General features: G+C 48.6%; 1 protein-coding gene across 1 annotated transcript in view; it reads left to right on the top strand.

Annotated features, from left to right (window-relative positions):
- The first annotated feature begins 7,117 nt into the window (after nt 1–7,117).
- The window catches only part of LOC116530598 (cytochrome P450 2F1), a 16,955-nt gene continuing 16,419 nt past the window's right edge, over nt 7,118–7,653 (top strand). The window contains exon 1 of the mRNA XM_032248707.1: nt 7,118–7,226. The gene's annotated coding sequence lies outside the window, so the exon portion shown is untranslated. The remainder of the gene's footprint in view (nt 7,227–7,653) is intronic.

Here is a 7,653-nt window from a genome sequence, read left to right on the forward strand (position 1 = left end):
AATAATAATAATAATAATAATTCCAGGCCAGGCATGGTGGCTCATGACTGCAATGGGTTAAGGTGGGCAGATCGCATGAGCCCAGGAGTTTGAGACTAGCCTAGGCAACACAGTGAGACCCTGCCTCTACAAAAAATACAAAAATTAGCTAGAGATGGGCACTGTGGTGTATGCTTGTACTCCCAGCTACTTGGGAGTCTAAGGTGGGAGGACTACTTGAGCCCAGGAGGTTGAGGCTCCAGTGAACCATGATAATGCCACTGCACTCCAACCTGGAGTGAGACCCTGTCTGGAAAAAAAAATAAATAAGACCGGGTGCGGTGGCTCACGCCTGTAATCCCAGCACTTTGGGAGGCCGAGGCAGGTGGATCACGAAGTCAAGAGATCAAGACCATCCTGGTCAACAAGGTGAAACCCCGCCTCTACTAAAAAAATACAAAAATTAGCTGGGCATGTGCATGGTGGCATGCGCCTGTAGTCCCACCTACTCGGGAGGCTGAGGCAGGAGAATTGCTTGAACCTAGGAGGCGGAGGTTGCAGTGAGCCGAGATCGCACCATTGCACTCCAGCCTGGGTAACAAGAGCGAAACTCCGTCACAAAAAATAAATAAATAAATAAATATTTCTTCAGGCCAGATGCAGTGGCTCACAATTGCAATCCCAATGCCTTGGAAGGCCGAGGCAAAAAGATAGCTTGAGCCCCAAAATTTGAGACCGGCCTGGGCAACAAAGCAAGACCATGTCTCTACCAAAAAGTATTTAAAAATTAGCCAGTGTGGTGGTGCACACCTGTAGTTCCAGCTACTAGGGAGGCCGTAAAATAGAAATTTTTCTTCAGAAGGAACCCACAGAGCTACCACATCTGCCACATGCTCAGCCAGTCTCTACCCAGGGAGCCAGAGCCTCCAGCAGATTGTGCCTACCACCTCACCAGCCACAGGCTGAGGCTTCGATCCAGACAGAATCTGTGGCCATGAAGAATCTAGACAGAGAGCAGAGAAAGACGGCAGAACAGACTCTATGGCAATCATCCCCCTACAGAAACATCAATTTGAGCAACTATGCACACACACAAAATATACTACAAAGTTATAGAAAGAAAAACAGTATGGTACTAGCATAAAAACAGACACCTATACCAATGGAACAGAATAGAGTGCCCAGAAATAAACCCAGGGATTTACAGCCAACTGATTTTTGACAAAGGCACCAAGAGCACACAACACGTAAAGGATGATGTCTTCAATAAATGATGCTAGGAAAACTGCATATCCATGCAGATGTGCAGAAGAATAAAATTAGACCCCTATCTCACACCATATACAAAAATAAACTCAAGGTGAATTAAATGAAGACTTAAATGTAAAACCTGAAACTATGAAACTAGTAGAAGAAAACATGGGGGAAATCTCCATGTGTTGGTCTGGGCATGAATTCTTCAGATATAATCACAAAAGCACAGGAAAGAAAAGCAAAAATAGAAAAATGGGATTACATCAAACTAAAAGCTTCTGCACAGCAAACAATTAAGAGAGTGAAGACACAACCTACACAATTGGAGAAAAGATTTGCAAACTATACATCTCATAAGGGGTTGATAGCCAAATTAGATCAGAAACTCAAACAACTCAACAGCAAGAAAACAAACAACTCGATTTAAACCTAGGCCAAATACCTGAACAGCTGTTTCTCAAAGGAAGGCATACAGGTGGCCAACAGGTATATGAAACAATGTTCAACATCACTACTATCAGAAAAATGCAAATCAAAACCACAGTGAGATATCACCTCACTCCTGCTAAAATGGCTATTCTCAAGAAGAGAAAAGATAACAAGTGCTGACAAGGAAGTGGCGAAAAGGGAAACCTGATGCACTGTTACTGGGATGTAAATTCGTACAGCCATTATGGAAAACAGTATGGAGGTTCCTCGAAATATTACAAATAGAGCTATCATATGATCCAGCAATCCCACTACTGGGTATGTACCCAAGTAAATAAAAGTAGTATGTATGGCCAGGTGAGATGGCTCACGCCTGTAATCCCAACACTTTGTGAGGCCAAGGCAGGTGGATCACCTGAGGTCAGGAGTTCAAGACTAGCCTAGTCAACATGGTGAAACCCCATCTCTACCAAAAAATACAAAAATTAGCTGGGCATAGTGGCGTGCACCTGCAGTCCCAGCTACTCAGGAGGCTGAGGTGGGAGAATCACTCCAAACCAGAGGCTGCAGGGAGCTGAGATCATGCCATTGCACTCCAGCCTGTGCGACAGAAAGAAAGTCTGTCTCAAAAAAAGAGAAAAAAGAATGTCCAGAGCAGCTTATAGCCAAAAACTGGAAACATCCACAGGTGAATGGATAAAGGAATTACGGTATATTCATACAATGAAATACATAGCAAGGCTGGCACGGTGGCTCATGCCGATAATCCCAGCACTTTGGGAGACTGACACAGGCAAATTGCTTAAAGCCAAGAGTTCAAGACCAGCCTGGGCAACCTAGTGGGAGCCCATCTCCAAAAAAAATAAAAAACAAAAAAATTAGCTGGGCATGACGGTATGGGCCTGTAGTCCCAGCTACTTGGGGTGCCAAGGCAAGAGGATCACTTGAGTTCAGGAGGTCCAGGCTGTGATCCTACCACTGCACTCCAGCCTTGGTGACAGAGTAAGACCTGCCTCAAAAAAAGAAAAAGGAAAGGAAAAGAACGAGGAAGGGAGGAAGGGAGGAAGGGAGGGAGGGAGGGAGGAAAGAAGGGAGGAAAGAAGGGAGGGAGGGAGGAAGGGAGGAAGAAAAGAAGGGAGGGAGGGAGGAAGGGAGGAAGGAAAGAAGGGAGGGAGGGAGGGAGGAAGGGAGGAAGGAAAGAAGGGAGGGAGGGAGGGAGGGAGGAAGGGAGGAAGGAAAGAAGGGAGGGAGGGAGGGAGGGAGGGAGGAAGGGAGGAAGGAAAGAAGGGAGGGAGGGAGGGAGGGAGGAAGGAAGGAAGGGAGGGAGGGAGGAAGGGAGGAAGGGAGGAAGGGAGGGAGGAAGGGAGGAAGGCAGGGAGGGAGCAATATATACCATTTCTGATGTGTTTTTATTTTCAATAGCCATCCTAATGAATGTGAAGCGATATCTCTTGGTTTTGATTTGCATTTCCCTGATGGCTAGTGATTTTGAACATCTTTTCAGAAAAGGGTCTTTTTAAGATGGGAGAAACATAGCTCATTGGATTTTTTCTTTTTTTTGAGACAGAGTCTCGCTCTGTCGCCCAGTCTGGAGTACAGAGGCACCATCTCGGCTCACTGCAACCTCCACCTCCCAGGTTCAAGCGATTCTCTCACCTCAGCCTCCTGAGCAGCCGGGATTACAGGTGGCCACCACCACCCCCAGCTAACTTTTGTATTTTTAATAGAGATGGGGTTTCACCATTTTGCTGGTCTTGAATTCCTGACCTCAGTTGATCCACCCGCCTCAGCCTCCCAAAGTACTAGGATTACTACTCCTGACCTCAGCTGAGCCACCGCACTCAGCCATATATTTTCATTTATATGAAATGCTGATCAATAGTGGGAAGGAAAAAAACTAGAACAGGACTGGACGCAGTGGTGTGATCACTGGTCACTGTAACCTTGGCCTCCCTGGCTGAAGCGATCCTCCTGCCTCAGCCTCCCGAGTACCTGGAAGTACAGGCATGTGCCACCACAACTGACTATTTTTTAAAACATTCTTCTTCTTCTTCTTTTTAGACAGGGCCTCTGCCTCTACAAAAAGTTTGTAGGACAGGATGTTGGATGATGCGCCCGCTCGCTGCCCATTGCTGCCGTTCTCTCCGTGAAATAAGAATCGGGATCATCCACAAAGACTGAGGTGAAGGAAAAGGGTCTTGGAGTTTGAGGGGGCGGGGGGAAAGGATAGGAATAGGGTGGGGCTGGGGGGGGTGCGTCTCAAGAGAGGGCAATGAGAAGGCAAGGAATTCAGCCCGAGCGGTAGCTCACACCAGCTGGTGCGGTAGCTCACATCTGCAATCCCAGCACTTTGGGAGGCCGAGGTTGGTGGATCATGAGATCAAGAGATCGAGACCATCCTGGCCAACATGATGAAACCCCATCTCTACCAAGAATACAAAAAATTAGCTGGGTACGGTGGCACATGTCTGTAATCCCACTACTTGGGAGGCTGAGGCAGGAGAATCGCTTGAACCCAGGAGGCGGAGGTTGCAGTGACCTGAGGTCACGCCATTGCACTCCAGCGTGGACAACAAGGGGGAAACTCCATCTCAAAAAAAAGAAAAGAAAAGAAAAATGAGCCAGGTGTGGTGATGCACGCCTATAGTCCCAGCTATTCAGGAGGCTAAGGAGGAGAACCCCTCGAGCCCAGGAGATCGAGGCTGCAATGAGCTATGATCATGCCACTATACTCCAGTCTGGGTGACAAGAGTGAGACCCTATCTCAAAACTAACTAACTGCCCTTCTCATAAATCCCAGTTTTCCCAATCAGATGTACAACCTCCACCTCCCAAGTTCAAGAGATTCTCCTGTCTCAGCCTCCCAAGTAAGTGGGATTACCGGCATGCACCACCATGTATAGCTAATTTTTTCATATTTTTAGTAGAGACTGGGTTTCGCCATGTTGGTCAAGCGGGTCTCAAACTCCTGACCTCAGGTGATCTGCCCGCCTCAGCCTCCCAAAGTGCTGGGATTGCAGACGTGAGCTACCACACCCGGCCTCATGAGGCCCCTCTTAACCAAGTTCTAGGGTAAGGGAAAAGTTGCTTACAGGGTTGGCGTGAATCCAGCACTGCACCCTCCCCTTAGAAGTAGGGGGTAGATGCCAAGGGAAACTGGAGCTCTATAATCCCATCATCAACCCTTCAACCCTCTTGCAGGACCTGCCCCAACCAGCCTTTCCAGGACTGAAACAACAGCATGGGCCCCACCTCCATCCCACCATATACGTGGGACCTAGGGTGTCAAATTCCCCAGGACCTCCAACCACTTCCTCCTCTGCCCCTCCGGGAACAGCAATCCTGGTGCACACCCATGAATCTGGGGTGTATCCACAGCTCCACCTGGCTGCCCAGACCCTTGACCTCAGGGGCTCTCCACCCAGGCTAGCCCCTGGCACCAGAGCCCTGGCCCAGCTCCAGGCCTTGCAATCTGCTCCTGTGACCTGTAGCTGCATTCCCAGATACTTGGGAGGCTGAGGCAGGACAATCGCTTGAACCCAGGAGGCGGAGGTTGCAGTGAGCCAAGATCTTGCCACTGCACTCCAGCCTGGGTGACAGAGCAAGACTCTATCTCAAAAAAAAAAGAGAAAGGGCCGGGGCGGTTGCTCAAGCCTGTAATCCCAGCACTTTGGGAGGCCGAGGCGGGTGGATCACGAGGTCAAGAGATCGAGACCATCCTGGTCAACATGGTGAAACCCTGTCTCTACTAAAAATACAAAAAATTAGCTGGGCAAGGTGGTGCGTGCCTGTAATCCCAGCTACTCAGGAGGCTGAGGCAGGAAAATTGCCTGAACCCAGGAGGCAGAGGTTGCAGTGAGCCGAGATCGCGCCATTGCACTCCAGCCTGGGTAACAAGAGCGAAACTCCGTCTAAAAAAAAAAAAAAAGAGAGAAAAAGAGGCTTCTTCCAAAAATTCACGGAAAATGTGTATTATGAAAAAACTATGCATGGAGTCCAATTTTTTAAATTTTTTTGCACAAAAATAAACTCGTACTAACTTGTTATAACTTGTCTGAACAGGATCCAGTTTGAGGCACTAAAATAAAACATAGGATTGAAAAGAGCCCTTATCAGAGCAATGTGAATTCTAAAATTGAAGCAAGACCAAGCACCAAATTGATGGTGAGGCTTGGGTGGAGGAATGACAAAATCATTAATGTTTTACAAAAAGTTGACAGTGCCCCAGAGAAATCAGCCATTTACAAATGGATAACTTGTTTTGAGAAGGGAGGAGGCGGGGCGTGGTGGTTCAAGCCTATAATCCCAGCACTTTGGGAGACTGAGGCAGGCGGATCATTGGAGCTCAGGAATCTGAGCCCAGCCTGGGCAACATGGTGAAACCCCATCTGCACAAAAATACACATAAATTAGCTGGGCGTGGTGGTGCGCGCTTGTAGTCCCAGCTGCTCAGGAGGCTGAGGTGGGAGGATCACTTGAGCCTGGAGGTAGAGGCTGCAGTGAGCCGTGATTATGCCACTGCACTCCAGCCTGGGGGACAAAGTGAGACCTTATCTTGAAGAGATGAAGCCACATTGAAGATGAAGCCCCCCGTGCATACCATACACATCAATTTTTTTGGAAAAAAATTCAATCTGTTCATGCCTTAATTAAAGAGGACTTATAAGTAACAGCGGAAACAATAGCCAATACCATAGACATCTCAATGGGTTCAGCTGACACAATTCTTTTTTTTTTTTTTTAAGACATGGTTCTCACTCTGTTGCCCAGGCTGAGTACAGTGGTGGGACCATGGCTCACTGCAGCCTCCACCTCCTGTGGAGCAAAACAGTCTCAAAAGAAGAAGTAGGGGGTAGATGTCAAGTAGGGGGTAGATGACTGTCTTTGCGTATCTGTTTCTGTCTCTGTCATTCTCTTCTCCCTCAGTCTCTGTGTCTAGCTCTGTCTCTTCCTCTCTCTGTCTCTTGCCCTTTTTCTCCCCATCCTTCCATGTCCTTCTCTGTCTCTCAGTCAATGTCCATCTAACTGTCTCTCCACTCAATCTATCTTTTTTTTATTTTTATTTTATTTATTTATTTTTTAATAGATGCAGTTTCACCATGTTGGTCAGGCTGGTCTTGAACTCCCGACCTCAGGTGATCCGTCCCCCCTTGGCCCCCAAAGTGCTTGGATTACAGGCGTGAGCCACCGCGCCTGGCCCACTCAATCTGTCTTGTCTTTCTCTAGCTCTGTGCCTAAAACACCAGGCCCAGGGCCTGAATGGCAAAAAAAAAAAAAAAAGAAAAAAAAAATGGAGAAAGCTTTGCCCCATCCCAGGAGGGCGCCCAGTCACTGCCACCTCCCACGACACCTTTCCAGCTGGCTGTGAGCCCTGGGGCCGCAGGAAAGGTATGGCAGGATGATGGGAAGGAATTAAAGCTCACTGCGGGAACAAGAAGAGCGGGGTTAAGGAGGAGGGTGTGGGCCGAAACAACTTAAGAACAATCTCTGCCCCGCAAGCCCACCCAGAGCTGCCGGGTACGTGTCTGAAACAGCCATAGCCAGTGTCTCCCGAAGCTCAGCAGGTAAAGGGTCGAGGTCAGGGATGTAGAGGAGGAGGGGGTAGCTCCCAAGAGAGGGTGGGTTGTGGGCTCCAACCTCTGTCTCTAAGACTGGTTAGGAATCTTTTTTGCTGCCTCCTCCCAGAGTGCTGAGGTCTCTGGGTCTCTGTTCTGGGCACTGGGATTTCTGTATTGGTGCTTCACCCAGCGGGTGGCATCTCTCTGCAATACCACCGTGTGGTTTGAGGTTTCTGCCTGTGCCCTTCCTCTCTCCTCTCTCTCTCCCCTCTCTCTCTCTCCTCTCTCTCTCTCCTCTCTCCCTTTCTCTCCTCTCTCCTCTCCCCTCTCTCCTCTCTCTCTCCCCTCTCTCTCTCTCCTCTCTCCCTTTCTCTCCTCTCTCCCCCCTCTCTCCTCTCTCTCTCTCTCTCTCTCTCTCCTCTCTCCCTCTCTC

The sequence above is a fragment of the Sapajus apella genome, unplaced genomic scaffold (genome assembly GCF_009761245.1).
Source record: "Sapajus apella isolate SASKATOON/1434 unplaced genomic scaffold, GSC_monkey_1.0 scaffold68, whole genome shotgun sequence".
Taxonomy (NCBI): Eukaryota; Metazoa; Chordata; class Mammalia; order Primates; family Cebidae; genus Sapajus; species Sapajus apella.